This window comes from Nerophis ophidion, linkage group LG07, assembly GCF_033978795.1.
Source record: "Nerophis ophidion isolate RoL-2023_Sa linkage group LG07, RoL_Noph_v1.0, whole genome shotgun sequence".
NCBI classification, from domain to species: Eukaryota; Metazoa; Chordata; class Actinopteri; order Syngnathiformes; family Syngnathidae; genus Nerophis; species Nerophis ophidion.
Window position 1 is genome coordinate 41,771,136 of NC_084617.1, and position 24,145 is coordinate 41,795,280.

Consider the following 24,145-nt stretch of genomic DNA (forward strand, 5'->3'; position numbering starts at 1 on the left):
AACAATTGAAAGGTTAATCGGAGAATTTAAATTGTCCATAGGTGTGAATGATTATTTGTCTTGATATTTGATTAGCCCCAAATCAGCTGGGATTTGCTCCAGCTTTGAGCTGCAGCCAACATGGGCACTGCTCCATTGTCAATCATACCTCGGGGGTGACACGGCAAAGGCGTGGCACTGGGGGCGTGGGTGCACGGATCTTTATGCCACAGGAATGTAAGCATGCCTTTAAAAATAAAAGAGGAAAATTAAGAAAAAAATAAAAACATTTCTATCAGCACAAAGTGCTGCCAGGCAAACCCGAAAGAACATTTTTAAAATCAAGATGAACTTTTCTAGTATATTTCACCTTGTGATGTATTCTTATCTACCAACCTCTTCTGGCTGTCTTTTTGACACTTAAATATCCCATGTAATGTACCTTTTAGATGTTTTTAATCTTTAGTAGATTATTTACGAACATTATTATCATTAAAAATGTGATGTAAAATTATGTTATATGCATGCAAAGAACTCTGAAAACGCTTCCCATTTTGGCAACTCTATCCTATAGCCATGCTCCCTCGGGTAATATACAAAACTTCCGGTGTTTGTGACCTCTGTTTAAAATCCGCCATTTCAAGAATATGCCTTTTCGCTGGCTACTAATAAATACACTGGAACGACAACTGCTTCGGATTTTAATCGTCAAGTCTACGTCTTTCTTCCTCCAAAGGACACAAGGACAACTTGATTTAAGTTCCATCCCAACTTTAACCTAATTTCAAAAGGTCATAAACCTTTCTAAACAGACGAAAGTTAACATAATAAATGTTTTAAATCAATCAGTCTTTGAATGGAAGAAAGACAAATTGCAATGAGGTGGCGACATGTCCAGAGTGTACGCTGCCTTATGTCCAAATGCAGCTGGGATAGGCTCCAGAACACCCACGATTCCAAGAAGGACAAGCGGTAGAAAATGGATGGTAAATTTTTGTACTTGTATAGCCCTTACCTACTTTCCAGGAGCACTTTGACACTATTTCCACATTCACACACTGATGGCGGGAGAGCTACCAAGCAAGGCCCTCACCACGACCCATCAGGAGGAAAGGTGACGTGTCTTGCCCAAGGACATAACGAACGTGACTAGGATGGCATAAGCTTGGATCGAACGTGAAACCCTCAATTTGCTGGCACAGTCGCACGGTTGATGCCCGATAGATGTAAGAAAAACACCTATATGTAAAGTTTTGCAATTTAACAGAATTGTAAAAAAAAAGGTTTGTATTATATTGTATTTTTTATATACCAAACTTAAATCAGTTTGTATTTACATTCAATTCTTTAACACAAAATTAAGTAAATGCTGCAGTGAAATAATTTAAACAAACTTGGTCATATTAATTAAGCAGCATTTAAAATACCATCAAAGGAATGAAAACCTTTCACCAACCATTGGTGTTTTTGGAGTGAAACTTGGAGAATTGGGGTTTCTTTCCTCTAAAGCATCGGTGAGCAAACTACCGTCTGCAGGCCACGCCCGGCCAGTTGGTGTTTTTGATCCGGCCCGCCAAAAACAACAGAATCGAGCAAATTGTGTATTAATTAGGACCACATTAATTGTCCTGTAATACCAAGTAATTCAAGAGAGCGGCGCAATAGGACTGCAGTATGCTTGATTGATTGCACAGCCAAGGTACACTTTTTTTTTTTATTGCAACGGCTCTGCCCGCGGGCAGGGGTTAGTGCATGTGCCTCACAATACGAAGGTCCTGGGTTCGATCCTGGGATTGGGATCTTACCGTGTGGAGTTTGCATGTTCTCCCCGTGACAGTGTGGGTACTCCGGCTTCCTCCCACCTCCAAAGACATGCACCTAGGGACATAGGCACCGATCTACTTTTCTGCCAGTGTGCGTGTGTAAACCGTGTATTAGTGTTGTCCCGATACCACTATTTTGCTACGGGTACCAAAAGTATTTCGGTACTTTTCTAAATAAAGGGGACCACAAAAAATGTCATTATTGGCTTTATTTGAACAAAAAATCTTAGGGTACATTAAACATATGTTTATTTTTGCAATTGTGTCCTTATATAAAATAGTGAACACACTAGACCAGTGGTTCTCAACCTTTTTTCAGTGATGTACCCCCCCTGTGAAATTTTTTTTAATTCAAGTATCCCCTAATCAGAGCAAAGCATTTTTGGTTGAAAAAAGAGATAAAGAAGTAAAATACAGCACTATGTCATCAGTTTCTGATTTATTAAATTGCATAACAGTGCAAACTGTTGCTCATTTCTAGTGGTCTTTCTTGAACTATTTGGAAAAAATGATATAAAAATAACTAAAAACGTGTTTAAAAAATAAACAACTGATTCAATTATAAATAAAGATTACTACACGTAGAAGTAATCATCAACTTAAAGTCCCCTCTTTGGGGATTGTAATAGAGATCCATCTGGATTCATCAACTTAATTCTAAACATTTATTCACAAAAAAAGAAATCTTTAACATCAATATTTATGGAGCATGTCCACAAACAATCTAGCTGTCAACACTAAATATTGCATTGTTGTATTTCTTTTCACAGTTTATGAACTTACATTCATATTTTGTTGAAGTATTATTCAATAAATATATTTATAAAGGATTTTTTAATTGTTGCTATATTTAAAATATTTTTGAAAAATTTCACGTCATGCGTGCGCCCATTTGAGAACCACTGCACTAGACCAGTGGTTCTCAAATGGGGGTACGCGTACCCCTAGGGGTACTTGAAGGTATGCCAAGGGGTACGTGAGATTTTTCAAAAATATTCTAAAAATAGCAACAATTCAAAAATCCTCTGTAAATATATTTATTGAATAATACTTCAACAAAATATGAATGTAAGTTGATAAACTGTGAAAAGAAATACAACAATGCAATATTCAGTGTTGACAGATTTTTTGTGGACATGTTCCATAAATATTGATGTTAAAGATTTCTTTTTTTGTGAAGTAATGTTAGAATGAAGTTCATGAATCCAGATGGATTTCTATTATAATCCCCAAAGAGGGCACTTCAAGTTGATGATTACTTCTATGTGTAGAAATCTGTATTTATAATTGAATCACTTGTTTATTTTTCAACAATTTTTTAGTTGTTTTTATATCTTTTTTTTCCAAATAGTTCAAGAAAGACCACTACAAATTATCTCTTTTTTTTTTCAACCAAAACTGCTTTGCTCTGATTAGGGGGTACTTGAATTAAAAAAATGTTCACAGGGGGTACATCACTGAAAAAAGGTTGAGAACCACTGCACGAGACGACTTGTCTTTTAGTAATAAGTAAACAAACAAAGGCTCCTAATTTAGCTGCTGACGTATGCAGTAACATATTGTATCATTTCCCATTCTATTATTTTGTCAAAACTATTAAGGACAAGTGGTAGAAAATGAATCATGAACAGATATTTACTGTTACTATCTGGTTATTTTCTGTTTCAACATGTTCTATCTACACTTCTGTTAAAATTTAATAATCACTTATTCTTCTGTTGTTTGATATTTTACATTAGTTTTGGATAATACCACAAATTTGGGTATCAATCCAATACCAAATCATAACTGGATCATACATTGGTCATATTCAAAGTCCTCACGTGTCCAGGGACATATTTCCTGAGTTTATAAACATAATATAAATTAAAAAAAAAAAACGAAAGAAAGTTTTGTGATGTTAAAAAATATCGATGTAATCATAGTAGAATTATTCAATTATTCAATTGTATGTGGTATCATTACAGTGGCTGTTAGGTGTAGCTACGCCAACGGCGTTTGTTTATATTGTAGGGTCCCGGAAGAGTCGGTGCTGCTGGGAATTCTGTGAATTTGTTCCGTAGTGTTTATGTAGTGTTGTGGTGCAAATATTTTTCCAAAATGTGTTTGTCGTCACTATATGGCACATGCTTACAAAAGTGTTGGCATTGTTCATACTGCCACCCTTAGTGTGACAAGTATGGCTGTTGAATAAGTATGAACTTCATTCACTCGGGCATAGGAAGTCAAGATGATTGTGACTTTAGTTCATTATCAGGATCAATGGTGAGACTTCGTCAATTACAGACTTCCTTTTGTGTGCCTCAATTGTCAACATGTTAAATGGCCCAAACTCGTCACAAAATCAACAGCAACAACATTGGTTGTTGCTGTTGATTAACAGCAACAACAGGGCGACACCCCTGTTAAACTCTCTCTTCAAAGTTCTTTTCAACTTTCCCTTGAGGTACTTGTCCTCTATTGGTCTCGTGCCGGTATTTAGCCTTAGATGGAGTTTACCACATATAAATATATATACATATGTATATATAAAGAATGAAAGTTGCTATCAATCCCACGTCGGTGGGTGCTCGGCCCCAAAGCACCCATCGGATCGGTGCCGATGCCTGGGGATAGGTTGATTGGCAACACTAAATTGGCCGTAGTGTGTGAATGTGACTGTGAATGTTGTCTGTCTATCTGTGTTGACCCAGCGATGAGGTGGCAATTTGTCCAGGGTGTACCCCGCCTTCCACCCGAATGCAGCTAAAATAGGCTCCATTACCCCCGCGACCCCAAACGGGACACGCGGTAGACAATGGATGAATGCTCTGACCGCAGATCCAATTTGCACCAATGAGAAAAGTTGACAGCGGATGCCAGGTGTTCAACTAAATAGTTTTTCCACTGAAGTGGAACATTATTCAAGCTTTGCAAGCTGGGTAACGTTTGCTCTGGTCTGGAACAACATGGTAACATTTGATGTGTCTGGAACAAAATTGTAACATTTGCTATAGTCTGGAACAACATGGCACACAATCAGAAATGCAGTAACAATAACATACATGCAAATATAAATGAAATACAGAGAGGACATAAGTAAAGGGAATTAAATGAACTCAAATACACCCACAAACGATGCATAATGATGCAACATGTACACACAGCTAGCCTAAATAGCATGTTGGAATTGATTATTAGCACGCCATGCAAGGTAATGACATCAACAAAGCTCAACTTTGTGCATTCATGTACAGCATAAAATGTTTGGTGGAAAAAATGTGACAAAGTAGGAGTGGCATAAAATATCTTTTGTGGCAGTGACGGAGGAAATTGTACACGTAAACCAACTACGGTGAGTTCAAGGACTACCAAAATTAGTAGGACAAAATGGCGCTGTCCAAATACTGTCATCAGCGAAGCATAAACACAAACATATCAAACAGTAGGCTTTCTAAAAATTAGGAGGGTTTGTGTTATGTTTGTCCTCCTACAGAAACATTATTAATATAACAAATATATTTTTCCCCATCTTTTTCCATTTATGAAAAAGCTCCAGTGCTGCGGGTTGCTGACCCCCACCTTAGTCATATAAAGTTGTACAGGTATGTAACATGTTATCTGTTAGCTTGCTAATGTTAGAATGTTACATTGGCATGGTCATTTTTTAGTTGTACACCTTAGTCATATAACTTTGTAACATGTTAACTTTTAGCTTGCTAATGTTGGAATGCTAAATGTTTGATCTTGTTTTACTGCCCTACACCGCAGAGTGACACAACTTGGTGCATGACACAACTGTTAGCATCATGCTAGCCCAGAGTCATACAATTTGGTACTTGTCACATACTAACTGTTGGCACGCTAACATTAGCATTTCAGTCTAACTCGCGCATAAAGCATACGCACCCACTTTCTGCCGAACTTGCATATGGTAATTACTGTACGGGTTAGCAGTCCGATGCACCAGCCTATTGTTCCTATTCCAGGGCGTCAAAGGAAGGCCTGTACAACATGTCAGATCTCATAAGTGATCACTATAGTTTAAGGGTTGATAACTGCCGGATATACAAGACACAAAGTGCTAATTCACTTTAATGAGCTCTCGCACTGACGATCCCAGATGGTTTAAGAAAGCGCATGAACCTTCAGTTCTCAAGATGCTTCTTCTACGCTTCTCTGCTGCCTTCCTGAATGCATCATTAGAGTCTGAAGCACCATTTAGTGTGTTCGTAAGAGCCAATCAAGGTGTGTCAAATTCTGCACAGGCCTTTGGAATCTAGCACGTCGACGTTAAGGGACGTCTTTTAAGTTAAGCTTTTATTCCCATGATGCGCATTGACATCATTAAAATCAGTTGTATGGACTAATACTTGCAGACTTCAGAGTTTAAGTTGGGAGTCAGCTCTCGATCCACATGCAGCTCTTTAGCACCACCCTGGTGGCTCCTTGAAGCTTTTTAAAAAATGGAAAAAGACGGGGAGAAAATATATTTGTTGTTTTAATAATGTTTCTATAGGAGGAAAAACGAAACATAAACTTTCCTAGTTGCTAGAAAGCCCACTGTTTAAAATGTTTGTGTTTATGCTTCACCGATGACAGTATTTGGCCAGCGCCGTTTTTTCCTAATTTTGGCATTCAATCAGCTCACCGTAGTTGGTTTACATGTACAACTTTCTCCGTCGCTGCCACAAAAAGACGTGTTTTATGCCACTCCTTTGTTATCTCATTTTGTCCACCAAATGTTTTATGCTGTGTGTGAATGCACAAAGGTGAGCTTTGTTGATGTGCTGTGTATACATTTTGCATCATCACGCCTCGTTTCTAGGTATATTTGAGTTTACTTAATTTCCTTGGCTTATGTCCTCTGTGTATTTATTTATATTTGCATGTCTCATGACATATCTGTATGTATTTCTGATGGTTGTTTATGTGCCATGTTGTTCCAGACCACAGCAAATGTTACCATGTTGTCCCAGACCACAGCAAATGTTACCATGTTGTTCCAGACCACAGCAAATGTTACACAGCTTGCCCATCCATCCATCCATTTTCTATCGCTTATTCCCTTTTTTTGGGGTCGCGGGGGGCGCTGGCGCCTATCTCAGCTACAATCGGGCGGAAGGCAGGGTACACCCTGGACAAGTCACCATCTCATCGCAGGGCCAACACAGATAGGCAGACAACATTCACACTCACATTCACACACTAGGGCCAATTTAGTGTTGCCAATCAACCTATCCCCAGGTGCATGTCTTTGGAAGTTGGAGGAAGCCGGAGTATCCGGAGGGAACCCACGCATTCACGGGGAGAACATGCAAACTCCACACAGAAAGATCCCGAGGCTGGATATGAACCCAGGACTGCAGGAACTTCGTATTGTGAGGCAGACGCACTAACCCCTCTTCCACCGTGAAGCCTACCCAGCTTGCAAAGATTGTAATAAATCCATGAGAAGAAGACAGTCTGTCCTTTCCTTTAACTTGGGCCCACACATCTATACCTTTGGCAGTTTTAAGCCAGTAATTTTCAGGAGATACCTCACCCTCTGAGACACTTATTTAATGTGTTGCCTTCATCATAAGACTTAACTTTTTGCAGCTCCAGACAGATTAGTTTTTTGTATTTTTTGTCCAATATGGCACTTTCAACATGTTGGGTTGCTGACCTCTGGTTTAGGTGTTAAAATCAGATCTTTGTCTGCTTTTCTTCGTATTCCAACGCCAAAGTTGACACGCGCTGGCTGATACTAACTGTTGTGTATTCAAGTGTGCACCTTTCCGCTAAGCAGATGTTGAACCGCATAATTTTTCCTGGGGGTTCCAACTTGGCAGCATTCACACAATAAAGTGTTCTGATTATTATTGCTCCATTTTTATTTTCATTTTTCCAAAAAGTTCCAAAAATGTCACATTTGTTTGTTGTTCAAAAGGAATGAACACATTTCCCAAGTTTCACAATTTCCACATTTCTCAGTTGATTCCAACAGTCCACAAATAACACATTCCACTCACCCTCAAAGTTCAAACAAATACATTTTAAAGTTAAATAAAATTATGTTGTTTTTTTCGGAATTTACACTTTTCAAGTCCACCATTTCTACCATTTTGTCTTCTTACACATTTTCCTACAGATTTCAACCATTCTAACCGTCAACACATTCCACTTATTCAGGACATGCAGGCTATTTTTATTGGGAAATAAATCCAGTTTTTCCTACATTTCTTTATTACCTATTCTCTTAAAAAAAAAAAAAGGTTTTAAAAATTCAAACTGTTTCAAAGTCCAAATGCTCCTTGGTAATAATGATAGATTGCTAGCCTGCTAACTTTTTCTTTGCTAATTTTTCAAATATACAACAAAGTGTCATGTTTTGGTTCTTGAAAATCTCAACTGTTAAATTAGCATGCTAATGTGAAAATGCTAGCTTTATTTTAGCTGATTGTGCAGGTATTCACCTCGGTCATATTTTGGAACTCGAAGCATGTAACTGTTAGCATGGTAACTTTGACAAATTAGCATGCTAATGTTAGAATGCTAGCTTGTTTAGCTGATTTGCAAGTATACTACCTAGAGTCTCAAACATACGGGCCAAATGCGGCCCGCGAGACGCTATTTTGCGGACCGTACTTTGATATGACAATTTCATGTAGGTGCGGCCCGCGAGTTGCGAGTTTAATATGAACGGAGCTTGACAGCGTCATACTTGCCAACGTTCCCAATTTTCCTGAGAGTCCCCTTAATTTCAAGGCATCTATTCTCTAGAAAACCCTGCCGATTTTTACCCAATCGACAATACTCATGGGGTGCCATAATGGCACTGCTTTAAGCACCCTCTACATCCTGTACAGACAGCATGCAAGCCCATTTATATGTTGAATCTGGCTGTGCAGTACCCACATATGATGTTGCAAGACATATTTGATCAACAGCTACACAGGTCACACTGAGGGTGGCCGTAAAAATTTTTTTAAAACTGTTACAAATTTGTGCAAGACTGTGAACCCACACCAAACACATTTCAGGAGAACATCCGCACTGTAATACAACATAAACACAACAGAAAAAAAACCCAGAATCCCATGCAGCCTTAACTCTTCCGGGCTACAATATACACACCCTCGCTACCACCAACCCCCCACACCCCCACCCTCCCTACTTGCGTCGGTTGAGGTGGTGTATATTGTAGCCCGGGAGAGTTAGGGCTGCAAGGTGTTCTGGGTATTTGTTCTCTTGTGTTTAAGTTGTGTTAGGGTGCAAATGTTATCCCAAAATGTGTTTGTTATTCTTGTTTGGTGTGGGTTCAAAGTGTGGAGCATATTTGTAACAGTGTTAAAGGCCTACTGAAATGAGATTTTCTTATTTAAACGGGGATAGCAGGTTCATTCTATGTGTCATACTTGAACATTTTGCGATATTGCCATATTTTTGCTGAAAAGATTTAGTAGAGAACATCGACGATAAAGTTTGCAACTTTTGGTCGCTAATAAAAAAGCCTTGCCTTTACCGGAAGTAGCAGACGATGTGCGCGTGACGTCACCGGTGTGAGGGCTCCTCACATCCTCACATTGTTTATAATGTGAGCCTTCAGCAGCAAGAGCTATTCTGACCGAGAAAGCGACAATTTCCCCATTAATTTGAGCGAGGTTGAAAGATTCGTGGATAAGGAAAGATAGAGTGAAGCACAAAAAAAAAAAAGAGAAAAAAAAAAGCGACGGCTCCAGGCGGCAGCAGTGGGACCGTTTCAGATGTAATTAGACACATTTACTGGGATAATTCTGGATGATCTCTTATCTGCTTATTGTTTTAATAGTGTTTTAGTGAGATTGTAAAGACTTACCTGAAAGTAGGATGGCTACGGTGAACACTAGTGTCCCTCAGAGAAGCCGATGGAGGAGCCAAGATAACAGATTCCTTTTTTGAGCTGCTGGAGGAAGTCCCATAATCCACTGAAGTCTCCGGTAAGAGCCGACTTAATACGACAATTTTCCCATCCAAAAACTTGCTGGTTGACGTAGAAAACATGTTCGCTTGACCGCTCTGTGTTAAAGCTTCACAACAAACAAAGAAACACAGGCTGTGTCTCGGTTGCTAAAGGCAGCTGCAATCCACCGCTTTCCACCAACAGCATTATTCTTTATAGTCTCCATTATTAATTTAACAAATTGCAAAATATTCAGCAACATAGAAGTCCAAATTATTGGGTAATTATGAGATGAAAAGAGACAACTTTTAGCCGTAAGTGGTGCTGGGCTAATATGTCCCCTCCAACCTGAGACGTCACGCGTACGCGTCATCATACGCATCATCATTCCGCAACGTTTTCAACAGGAAACTCCGCGGGAAATTTGAGATTGTAATTTAGTAAACTAAACCGGTCGTATTGTCATGTTTTGCAATGTTAATATTTCATCATTGATGTATAAACTATCAGACTGCGTGGTCGGTAGTAGTGGGTTTCAGTAGGCCTTTTAAGTTGTTTATACGGCCACCCTCTGTGTGAACTGGATAGCTGTTGAATAAGTATGTCTTGCAGCCACCAACGTGTGTTATGCACAAGTCTCGCACAACATGATATAGAGCTGTCACTTTGGTTGTGTGATGTAAAAGCTTGCGCAATGACGAGATGTAGAGCAGTAGACCTCTTATTCATGGTAAGCCAAGGTTCAAGTGAGATTTATCAAAAATATTCTCAAAATTAGCAGTCATACATAAATACTTAATAAATGTTTTTAATGGATAACACTTCAACAAAATATGAATGTAAGTTAATAAACTGTGAAAAAAAATGCAACAATCCAACATTCAGTGTTGACAGCTAGACTTTTTGTGGACATGTTCCATAAATATTGATGTTAAAGATTTATTTTTTTGTGAAGAAATGTTTAGAATTAATTTCAAGAATCCAGATGGATCTCTATTACAATCCCCAAAGAGGGCACTTTAGGTTGATGATTACTTCTATGTCTAGAAATCTTTATTTATAATTAAAATTACTTGTTTATTTTTCAACAAGTTTTTTTATTATTTTTATATCTTTTTTTCCAAGTTCAAGAAAGACCACTACAAATGAGCAATATTTTGCACTGTTATGCAATTTAATAAATCAGAAACTAATGACATAGTGCTGTATTTTACTTCTTTATATCTTTTTTTCAAACCAAAAATGCTTTGCTCTGATTAGGGGGTACTTGAATTAAAAAAATGTTCACAGGGAGTACATCACTGAAAAAAGGTTGAGAACCACTGTTGTAGAGGACGTTAAAGGCAGTGCAGTCACGCCAGCCCTTAATAATGTCGGCCGGGTGAAAATTGGGACAAATTCGGGCGAATGGTTGCTCCGGTAGATTGTCAGGGGGTGCACTGAAATTCAGGAGTCTCCCAGAAAAATATTTTCTTGCGACCCAGCCCAGGGGCGTCACTAGACCTAATACTGTACTGGGGCACACCTGGGGCACAAATAATTCATGTGAGCGTGCAAAGCGCCCAAGCAAAAACATTTTTAGCACTTATTTATCATAAAAAATACATAAATAGTGCTTTAAACCATGAAATCATATCAGATTATGTTGTATGGATGTTTGATTAACCACCTGAAATTAACTAATACATTTGACCTACTTGTGCACTTTTTTACTCCAGACTTCTAAACTGCTACTGGTAAAAGCAAAAAGGAAGAGCAATGAATCTTTTTGAAACATATGTTGCAGTAATCATCTGCAAATTTAACATCTACAAAAGTAAAACAAAAAATAAAGCACCCCTACATCTCTGGGTTCTTTTATATTATTTAATTTCCATTTATGGCAATGTGGCGAATCCTATTTCAGATACACAAAACTATAAAATATACACAAAACAATAAAGCCACAGTAGTAGAATAAATGAACTGTTGTGTGTCCGTTCAGGGAATCATTTTCTGAGAAGTAAACTGTAACGTCTCGTTTTCATTTTTGCAAAGTGGTCAATCACTCTGGACAGACACGGAAATATTACAGTAACTGTTATACAGTTGACCAGTGGTTCCCAACTGGTGGGTCGTGACATAAAAGTGGATTGTGTGTCATTTTCAGTGAGTCGCAGTCAGATGTGTGCATGAAAAAAAAAAGTTTAGGGAGAAAAAAATCTAATTGTGGCAACAAAACCAGATTATTTTAGCCTTTTTTCTAGTGACTAGAATATTTTAGCAAAAGGCAAACCGACTAACAAGTTGGAGGAGGACTCAGGACAGACATGGAAATATATTTTAAAAAATCTAAATGGGGCAACAAAACCTGATAATTTTAGATAATTTTAATCTTTCTGAAAACAAATACAGAAATGTTACTATTTTTTCTGGAAACAAAACCAGATGCTTTAGCTTTAGCCATTTTTCTCGTGACAAAACAAGATTATTTTAGTCAAAGTCACACCGATTAACAAGACAAATCTACTGTGCTATTTTTCTGTGAAATAAACTTGAATGATTTAAAAATTTGGCTCACGACTTGATGATATGGAAAAATGTTTTTCTTCCTGAAGATAAACCATTTGAGAAGTACTCAACTCACACATGCTTACTCCAAATCATCATTGATGCAGAACCAGCAGACAATAACCAACATTATGTTTTATGTTCATTGGAAATTCCCCCGACAGCTCGTACAGCAAATGAATATGTTTGTCTTGATACAAGGAATAACGTTAGCTAACTTAGCATCAACTTAAGACAATGATGTTGCCTAGCTAGCTAGGACTTCACTTACATCTTTCGTTCCTGCTGCTGCTTCTCTGCTGCGGGCGAATAACTTTCTGATATCCATCTAGGAGTTACAGTTTGAGTCAAATCAAAACCAAAATAATGTAATTAACAAATTGTTGTTGGCTAACGTTACCTACCTCACGCAGTGATTCTCAGCCCCCCCTCTCTCTGTCTCTCTCTTTCTCTCTCTCTCGCTCTCTCTCTCTCTCTCTCTCTCTCTCTCTCTCTCTCTCTCTCTCTCTCAACCGAAGTCTCGATCCACACGTGAATAAATTACCATATTAATTAGCCATGTGCTCATTGTTAGTGGAGTGAATACAGTAGCAAGCAATTACCATACTAAGTAGTATGTGCGCGGTTGTCTATGTTATGTAGACTTAAAACTCTGAAGGGTTTTTTTTTATTGGTGACATTTTTACTGGGGCACTGCAGATCAACAGTGGGGCACGTGCCCCAGTGAAATATGTCTGGCGACGCCCCTGACCCAGCCTCACCCAGTTCCTGCATCCAGGTAAGTTGAGTTTGCGACCTCTGCCTTAGAGCCATATCTTTTAGTACTTGACATATGCTAACTTGAGAAAAATAGCATGCTAATGTTAGAATGCTGGCTTTTTTTGCTGGTTTTACAGGTCTATAGCGCCAGAGTTATATATTTTGTTACTTGACACACGGTAACTTTGGCAAATTAACTTTTTAGTAGCTTTTTGACCAAAAAATAATTGCATATTTTGTATTTCACGTATGTTAAATGTTAACATGCTAACATTAGCAGGCTGGCTTTTTGTCAGTCATAGTTTGGTACTTGACACATGCTAACTGTTACCATGCTAGCTTTTGCAAATTAGCATGCTAGCGTTTGAATGCTGGCCTTTTTTTTTAACTGATTTTGCAGGTATACACATCAGTCATATTTTGGTAGTTGACACAATACATTTTAGCATGCTCATTTGCTGTAGTGAACATGCTAACATTAGCTTGCTATCTTCTTTTAGCTATTTTTACAGGTATACACCAAAAAATGTTTGTACTTGACACATGTTACTTCTTAGCATGCTAGCTTTGTCAAACTGATTTCGCAAGTATGCATCTCAGAGGCCTATATAGTAAGCATGTTATGTTACTTTTTTCAGCTAATTTTACAGGTATACAACTAAGAATCATGTATTTTGGTATTTTTTATAAAATATTTTGCAAGTATACACCTCAGAGTTATATATTTTGGTATACGACACATGTTAACAGTTACCACCCTAACTTTAATATATTAGGCTACTTTTTTCTAGATAATTTTACCGGTATACACCTAAGAATCATGTATTTTGGTACATGGCCCATGTTAACTGTTAGCATGTTAACATGTCATGCAGTCTTTTTTCTTTTTTTTTTTTTAACTATATTTTATTCATATTTTAGTACTTGATGCGTATAAATTGTTAACATGTTAACATTAGCTTGCAAACCTTTCTTACTGATTTTGAAAGTATACACCTCAGAGTATTATATTTTGGTACTTGACACATGTTAACGTTTAGCATGCTAATTTGCTGTAGTGAACATGCTAATATTAGCTTGCTATCCTTTTATTTTAGCTATTTTTAAAGGCATACACCAAAAAAAAATCATATTTTTGTACATTACACATGTTAATTCTTAGCATGCTAGCTTTTTTAAAACTGATTTTGCAAGTATACACCACAGAGTCCTGTATTTTGGTATACAACACGTAGGTTACCATCTTAACTTAAGCAAGTTAGCATGTTATGCTACAACTTTTTTTCTAGCTAATTTTACAGGTATACACCTAAGAATCATGTATTTTGGTACTTGGCCCATGTTAACTGTTAGCACAAAAACATGGTATGCTTTTTTTGTTGTTTTGTTTTTTAACTATTTTAAAGGTATACGCTTAAAAAAATGTTTTAGTATTTGATGCATATTAATTTTTAGCATGTTTACATTAGCTTGCTAGCGTTTCTTACTTATTTTCCAAGTATACACCTCAGGGTATTATATTTTGGGTAATTGACACATGTCACCATCCTAACTTTAGCACATTAGCATGCTATGCAAGCTTTTTGGTTTAGCTAATTTTACAGGTATACACCTAAGAATCAAAAGTTTTGATACTTGACAAATCTATACTGTTAGCATGTTAACATGGCATGCAGCCTTTTATTAGCTGTCTTTGCAGGCATACACCTCAAAGACATTTTTGGTCATTAAAACATTCTAACCGTTAATATTTTAGTTTGACATCGGCTTTCAGCATTCACAAGCAATTTCTACCGAAAATGCATTTTCTGGTTTTAATGAGTGTGCTAAATGATGCTCTCAGACAGTGACGGGGTGGGGTACAAATATCCCACAAAGATTATTTCAAAACAAACAACATTAACGTGTGTGTGTGTGTTTGTGTGTGTGTGTGTGTGTGTGTGTGTGTGTGTGTGTGTGTGTGTGTGTGTGTGTGTGTGTGTGTGTGTGTGTGTGTGTGTGTGTGTGTGTGTGTTTTAGAGTACAGCCATGGGGGTTAAAGCGTAGTCAGCATGTTGTTGGACAACATGAATGAGGCTCCAGAGAGAGAGAGTTTCTTCAAAACAAAAGCAGGACTACAGAGAACACATAGTGCTCCCACATTCCAGAACCCTTCTGCCAGGTACAGGACATCACATGCCCATGCACATGTTCCCATGGCGCTTACTACGGCTCCAAAACAAGATGCATACATCCAAATATTCAGGAAGGAGACATACTTACACAAACTAAACCATTTCAACTGCAGCAGTTTTTAAAGGAGAAACATATTTTTTCACTTTTGGAAATTATTTGTGAAAATCTTTTAATGAGTGGTGCTAAAGTTCCAGAATGTCTTTTGGATTTGACCAAACCTTATTATCTTCCCATTGGTGATCTTGACGGCCTTAACATGTTAAGCTGTAGGCTACTAGCAGCTACACAACAGCTAAGCACACAATAGCACACAAGCTAAAAATTATTAAACAGTCCAAAACAGCAAGTATCAATAACTATAATTGCAAATAACTTACACGTACATAGTCTTCAAGGCAGAAGTATATTGAAGTATCCAATAACAAAAATGTCCGCATTTTTCAACTTCTACCTACTTCACTGTGTTGACAAAAAAATTAATAACCACTCCACTTGAACTTGAATAATAATTCATAGGTTAGTGCAGTGATTCTCAAACTGGTGGTACACCAACTAATTAATACCTTCATTAAATATTCAAACACAGTGTCGCTGTTCAAACTGTGTGTATTGTTACAGTGGGCAAAAAATATTGAAATGTACTTGTTAAATAAAACCTCTGCATTGTTTTTAATAAATACTTGGGCCTACTGTGCTACTGTATTTTAATGTTGGCTATTATGGCAGTGAATACTTAGGTCTACTACACTACTGTATTTGATGGTGTCATAATGGTAGTACTCAATGAATACATAGGTCTACTACACTACTGTATTTTAATGTTGTCATTATGGTGGTACTTGATGAATACTTAGGTCTACTACAATACTGTAATTAATGTTGTCATTATGGTAGTACTTAATGAATACTTGGGTCTACTAACAGTACAGTATTTCAATGTTGTCATTATGGTGGTACTTAATGAATACTTAGATCTACTACACTACTTTATTTTAATGTTGTCATTATGGCGGTACTTAATGAATATTTAGGTCTACTACATCACTGTATTTAATGTTGTCATGGTGGTACTTAATGAACACCTAGGCCTACTACACTACTGTATTATTATGTTGTCATTATGGTGGTATTTAATGAATACTTAGGTCTACTACACTATTGTATTTAATGTTGGTCATTATGGTGGTAGTTAATGCATACTTAGTTCTACTACACTACTGTATTTTAATGTTGTCATGATGGCGGTACTTAATGAATACTTAGGTCTACTACATCACTGTATTTAATGTTGTCATGGTGGTACTTAATGAACACCTAGCCCTACTACACTACTGTATTTTTATGTTGTCATTATGGTGGTATTTAATGAATACTTAGGTCTACTACACTACTGTATTTTAATGTTGTCATTATGGCGGTACTTAATGAATACTTAGGTCTACTACATCACTGTATTTAATGTTGTCATGGTGGTACTTAATGAACACCTAGGCCTACTACACTACTGTATTTTTATGTTGTCATTATGGTGGTATTTAATGAATACTTAGGTCTACTACACTACTGTATTTAATGTTGGTCATTATGGTGGTAGTTAATGCATACTTAGTTCTACTACACTACTGTATTTTAATGTTGTCATGATGGAGGTACTTAATGAATACTTAGATCTACTACATCACTGTATTTAATGTTGTCATGGTGGTACTTAATGAACACCTAAGCCTACTACATTACTGTATTTTTATGTTGTCATTATGGTGGTATTTAATGAATACTTAGGTCCACTACACTACTGTATTTTAATGTTGTCATTATGGCGGTACTTAATGAATACTTAGGTCTACTACATTACTGTAATTGATGTTGGTCATTATGGTGGTATTAATGAATACTTAGGTCTACCACACTACTATATTTTAATGTTGTCGTTATGGTGGTATTTAATGAATACTTAAGTCTACTACACTACTGTATTTTAATGTTATAATGGTGCTACTTAATGAATACTTAGATCTACTACATAACTGTATTTTAATGTTGTCATTATTGTAGTACTAAAGTTTGAGAACAACTGGGTTAGTGTTTGTCCTTTCTACCACGGATGTCTGTTTTTTCACCTCATCAAACCTTTTCAAACATACCAAAATGTAGAACAATACAAGTTTAAGTCACAAAAGTAGGTTTCCTGCAGATATTTCATCAATATTGGCTCCACTACTGGTGTTGTATTCGAAGTAAAACGGTGTCAGGACATAGACAGGGGGCACAATCAAATGTTGTATTATACTTAGAAATATATATTTACATACATATTTTGTATCTTTGTGTAGCTGAAGGTTACAAAATGTTTATCTTTAAGTTAAGGCCTGAAACCTCACATCAGTGGCCATGACTGATTGCAATTGTTGGTTGTTCAATGATAAAGGTATTCTGTGCTGAAATCAAAATGTTGAATTTTGCGTGACAGCGTCATGGCCAAGTCTGAAGAATTGATCTAATCTCCCTTCCTGCTTGTGACGCCATCAAATGAGAAAACTTTACTTTGGTGGAAAAAAGATGTGGAAGTAAATCTTCTAGGCAATATAATGTGCAACAATCAGCTTGAAGAACAGTTGTGGGTTCTTAAAGGGGAAGTTGTTGTTGCATCACACTGGCAGGTGTTGCGTCGCACTGACCGGTGATGATGCAACATGACTTGCAGGAACTTTAAAAGTAAGTCAAAAGGAGCCCAGGAACAGGAAGTGTTTAGTTATCTAATAACTCTCACACTGGCCTCTTTTGATACTTTTAAAACAGTAGCTCTCTTATCTTATTGACCAGGGGTCCTTAACCTTTTCGACCTCTGTGCCCAACTTTTCCACTACAAAGAGGGCTACTCAAAAATTCAAACTGAATTAGTAATCTTACTCTTGATTTGATTCATATTCAATAATTACATGTAACTTACTTACAGTTTTCAACCTTGTCAAATGATATGAAACTATGTGTTGATTACAAAAATATTATTTATTGAACACACAACACTTAGGCTTTGGTCAGGCGGATTAGAATAATAAGTACTAACCAAATATACTGTGTATGTAGGGACTCATAAAACACTGAGCAAAAATAAATTTACAGACAATTATGTTGTCATAAAATAAACTAAATTAATATGTTTCTAATATAAACACGATTAAATTAAAGTGCGCTTAAAAAACTTCTTTATGACTTTAGCTCCAGACTTCTTCTTTGTTTGATATTGTCATTACTGTCACAAGTGGTGGAAAAGTCTATTACATCTGAGGACCACAGTTAAGTTAAAGTTAAAGTACCAATGATTGTCACACACACACAAGGTGTGGCGAAATTTGTCCTCTGCATTTGACCCATCCCCTTCCCTTGTTCACCCCCTGGGAGGTGAGGGGAGCAGTGGGCAGCAGCGGTGCCGCCCAGGGAATCATTTGTGGTGATTTAACCCCCATTCAGCTGAGAATCATATTTTTTGACGGCCCTCTAGGAGGCGCTTACTGCACAACTTTTCTAAACTATAAACATTTTTTGACGGACTTGAACCATTTAATACTGAAACATCCATTCATCCATCCATCCATTTTCTACCGCTTGTCCCGTTCGGGGTCGCGTGGGTGCTGGAGCCTATCTCAGCTGCTTCGGACGGAAGGCATGGTACACCCTGGACAAGTGGCCACCTCATCGCAGGGCCAACACAGATAGACAACATTCACACTCACATTCACACACTAGGGCCAATTTGGTGTCGATCACCAACTTTAACCCCTGGAAAATGACACCACGGAATAGTCAAAATGAAAAGTTGTAACATACTCATATTCCAGGTATTCTTCATAAAAATGTTTGTGACTTAAAATCATTTGCATTTGTATTGATTTCTTTCAGTCATACATCAAAAATGACCCCAAGCAGTTCCTATGGAATCTACTATGACCCTTTAATTATTTGCAGCTATGACTGTCAATACTGTCCCACTTACACATGTGATGTCATCTCTCACATCTGATGTAACTTTGACTGTCAATACTGTCCCACTTACACATCTGATGTCATCTCTCACATCTGATGCAACTTTGACTGTCAATACCGTCCCACTTACACATCTTATGTCATCTCTCACATCTGATGCATGTTTGGCTGTCAATACTGCCCCACTTACACATCTGATGTCATCTCTCACATCTGATGCATGTTTGGCTGTCAATACTGCCCCACTTACACATCTGATGTCATCTCTCACATCTGATGCATGTTTGGCTGTCAATACTGTCCCACTTACACATCTGATGTCAGCAGTCTCACCACCCAGTAGGGATCTTTTACACATTATGACTACAATGAGCACAATTTGTACAGCACATCTTTTTGAAGCGGCGTTTGAAGCATAATACTGCTAATATTGCTAGCAAATGTTCTGACTTTCATGTGTTGAATCAGGTCAATTCTAAACTTGTCTGTCCAGACACTCAGATTTCGTCTTCTCCCTCTGAAGACAGCAGCGTCCATCCACCCATCCATCCATTTTCTACCGCTTGTCCCTATTGGGTTCGCGGGGGTTGCTGGAGCCTCTCTCACCTGCATTCCGGCGGAAGGCGGGGTACACCCTGGACAAGTCGCCACCTCATTGCAGGGCCAACACAGCGTCCATGCAGACAAAATATGCTGAGCTCGGCCAAACGCCTCACTTTCCAAAAGTAAGGGGTCAAAACAAGGCGGGAACTTGAGGTTTGTCTTGGGCTTCTTGTGTACTAACACAACTAGCATAATGCTGACACTGACCAGGACAAAATATGTCAAACAAACCGGAGGTACATTGTGAGCAACCATGAATAAGTTGGACTGCAGCGTTACCTATAAACCGCCACTAAGTGTCAGTATTGTGCTCCTTGTTTCCTCTTCATTATGTCTCAGTAGTTCTACTTTGTGCCAATTGTATCAAACAAAACTTAATTTTATACTTGGATTGTTGAAACGTGAGTTAAAAAAAAGTGTGTACATTGACCCATATTCAAGAGGGTGTTTTTGCCCATAGGAAAAAAGTCTGAAAAAGAAGAGTCAGGTGGTGCCAAACAACTTCTACCAAAGTGAGTTTTTCTTCCTGTTACTCACACACACCTGAAAATATGTGCTGGGTCGTCTAATTTTGTGCATTAATTGTATAATAAATTATTGGTAGCAGGCAAACAAGGTGTTAACTTCGACTGGTCTATCTCTGGCATGGTTGCTTTGTTAAGATACGATAATGGCCACTTAGCCGCTGCTCCATAAATAGTGAAGGTGTCTTGATGCTACATTTTCACTTCCAACACAATACCGACATTGATACAATATTTTATTATTTTGTAGTGTGCAATGGTAGAAAAGGTTTGATGAAGTGAAATTTGGTAGGTATGAAAAACACTAACCTATTTCTTATTAACCCTATGGGATGGATTTCTGCTGTCTAGGTTGAAATGGAGTGGTCACTTTTCTTTGTAATAATAATAATAATAATAATGGATTAGATTTATTTCGCGCTTTTCTATTGTTAGATACTCAAAGCGCTCACAAAGAAGTGGGAACCCATCATTCATTCACACCTGGTGGTGGTAAGCTACATCTGCAGCCACAGCTGCCCTGCGGTAGACTGACGGAAGCGTGGCTGCCAGTTTGCGCCTACGGCCCCTACGACCACCACCAATCATTCATTCATCATTCATTCACCAGTGTGAGCGGCACCGGGGGCAAGGGTGAAGTGTCCTGCCCAAGGACACAACGACAGCAATTTGGATGTCAATAGCCGGGGAGCGAACCTGCAACCATCAGGTTTCTGGCATGGCCGCTCTACCCACTACGCCATGCCGCCCCTTTGGTCACAATAATTCATTAACTTAAGCCATTTTTTCTCAAATAGTGAGGCGGGTCCCTTTGAGTGTGACCTTGGGCAACATGCTTTATCAGTATCATGCTTCAAACCCTGCTACAAAAAGCTGTGCACTACAAAATTTGCTCATTGTAGCCATTAAACCTGACTTTATTTTCATTAAAAGAAAATAATAAAAAAAAAAATCTGCACTAATTGTTTTATTCATTTTTGGTTTGTAGGTGAAATTGTTTTTATATATTGTGCTCCTGAGATAATGTTGCTGATCCATTTGAATTTATTGAGTCTATTTAATTCTGTTTTTCAATATAAAATGGTTCAAGTTGGTGATAAAATGGGCACAGTTTAAATGAGGATTTATTTTTTGAAATTTCAGCCAAATATGCATTTGGGGAAATAATTACAAAAGTATGCTTCCTTATTTCAAACAATATCAGTTACTCTAATACATAATATTGGATATAGAGATCATACAAACCCTTTATTAATTGAATCAAAAATATTTAGATTTGACGACTTTTTGCATTTGCAAACAGCTAAAATGATGTACAAAGCAAACTATAACCTGCTACCCAAAAATGTACAATTACTCTTTTCACTAAAAGAAGAGAAATATTACATCAGAGAAAATTGTAACTTAAAACCTTTGTAAGCACGCACAACACTTAAACCTTTAGCATATCTGTATGTGGAAATAAATTATGGAATAGATTAAAAAAACAAAGTACTAATATGATCCAGTTTAAGAAATTGTTCAAACTACAAGTGTTTACAAAGTACAGAGAAGAAGAATTAAGGAATTTGTCTTGAACTTATCGAGGAAAAAAAGAAGACATGTCATCATGTAAATAATAACTGACTCAACTACTTATTACTGTCAGAGAAGTGCTATATGTAGCAATCATTGATGTCAACTCTGTTACAAATTGAGAACAGGAAGTGAACAAATGTGTTTGTAGCTGCTAGGAAGGGGAAATGTGTAGGATTAAATAAGCTTTTCTTCTTTCTACCCCTCATTTTTAAAGAGAAATTAAAAAAATATGTGAAGCCGTAGAAAATGGATGGATGTGATGTATCGTTTTGAAATTGCACACAAATTGATGAACTTTAAATTTTTTCTGTTACGGACTAAAAATCAATGATAATAAAGTAATTTTTTGTTGTAAGGTGATCAACACAATTTTAAGCAGAAGTGTACTTATACCAATTTTAGAGACAAATAATATAGTCGGGGGGGGGAGAGTGGACAAATATTTTCTAATTCCTGGGGTGGCGTAATACAAAATATTTGAAAAGCATAGAGTTAAAATCAGGACGCAGTAAGTTGAACGATGCGGACACGTTTGTTACTGGACTTTATAATACGCTTCTGCTGTGGGGCCTTTGTATGTGTAAGAAATCATTTGACACTTGTTTATATTGACACATTGTTGTTACACTGCAATAATGTTCAATTACTTATTGCCTGTGTAGCTTGTGTGCTATTGTGTGCTTAGCTGCTGTTTAACTGTCAGCAGTCTATAGCCTAACATGTTTACCTTTTCTAAATGACTTGACTAAAATAGAAGCTATCGTGTGCTTTTTGGAGGACATTTGCTTAGATAGGCTCCAGCACCTCCCGTGACCCCAAAAGGGACAAGTGGTAGAAAATGGATGGATGGATGACCAATATCAGGTATCAATATCTGATCGGGGCCCCCTGAACAAATAGTCCAAACATGAGAGTCGTTTGAGTCAGAGTCAGATCCTCACCTCATTCTCTCTTGGTGGGTAAATAAAAGGTCAGAAAAAGTGCAAGTTATGAACTTCCTGAAAGGTTCCAGTCATTTCACCTCCACTTGGAATGTGGCACCGCCGCCCCAAAAACAACATTTCCTTTCCAAGAGAACGTGTTGTCACTTCCTGTCTGACTGTAGCAAACTTCCATGGAGCAAACACGGAGGATGAAAAATAACTTTGGGTAATTCCCTGGCATTACGCAGCATGTTTGAATCACCTCACGCTGCTGACCTGCAGATGGAGTGAAGCACATAGAAGAAGCTGGCGGGGATTTTGCTGCTTTTCATGGAAGAAACAGCGTGGGCGCAACAGGAAGTGATGGGGACTTTTTGATGAGGTCTGCAGCTACTGTTGGACCGCGTGTTAAATTGTTGTCCTTATATAAGCACAAAGTCAGCAGCAGCAAAGTGAGTCATAGTCAGCACACATGGAAGTGATCACATGTCTCATATGAAATAGGTGACACAATGTTTCCTAAATGACATCCTTCGATTACTTGAAATAAGTGACACAATGTAACCCACATGGCATGTTTAGATTGTTTGACTTAAAGGCCTACTGAAACCCACTACTACCGACCACGCAGTCTGATAGTTTATATTTCAATGATGAGATGTTAACATTGCAACACATGCCAATACGGCCAGTTTAGTTTACTAAATTGCAATTTTAAATTTCGCGCGAATTATCCTGCTGAAAACGTCGCGGTATGATGATGCGTGCGCGTGATGTCACGGATTGTAGCGGACATTTTGGTCTAGCACCGATCCCAGCTATAAGTCGTCTGCTTTAATCGCATAATTACCCAGTATTCTGGACATCTGTGTTGCTGAATCTTTTGCAATTAGTTCAATGAATAATGGAGACGTCAAAGAAGAAAGATGTAGGTGGGAAGCGGTGTATTGCGGTCGCCTTTAGCCACACAAACACATGTTTACGTTCCCGAAAGATGACGGTGAAGCTTTACTATGGAACAGAGCGGTCAAGCGAACATGGTTCCCTACCACATGTCAACCGGCAGGTTTCGGTGATAAAATAGTGGTAATAAGTCGGCTCTTACCATAGACATGAGCGGAGAGCTTGCGTCGTTCCTCCTGCAGCTGCGGACCGTCGGATACTTCCACCATGGAGAAATAAGGGAAAAAAAAAAAATCTCAGCCTGGCCCGACCGTCTGCCTTCGCCTCGTCGAGAAACGTGGCTTCCCTCAGGGATACTGGCGGTCACCATACCCGTGGCCACACCCCACCGATTTTCAGGTTGTACAGGTAAGACCATATAATCTCACTATCAATCAATCA

At 37.9% G+C, this 24,145-nt stretch overlaps 1 long non-coding RNA gene across 1 annotated transcript; it reads right to left on the reverse strand.

Annotated features, from left to right (window-relative positions):
* Positions 1-146: 146 nt before the first annotated feature.
* Positions 147-23,681, reverse strand: LOC133556348 (uncharacterized). The gene is made up of 3 exons (XR_009807497.1): positions 22,820-23,681; positions 12,527-12,583; positions 147-226 (listed from the first exon to the last, which is right to left on the reverse strand). It is a non-coding gene; the product is annotated as an uncharacterized LOC133556348 (long non-coding RNA).
* Between the last annotated feature and the right edge of the window lie 464 nt (positions 23,682-24,145).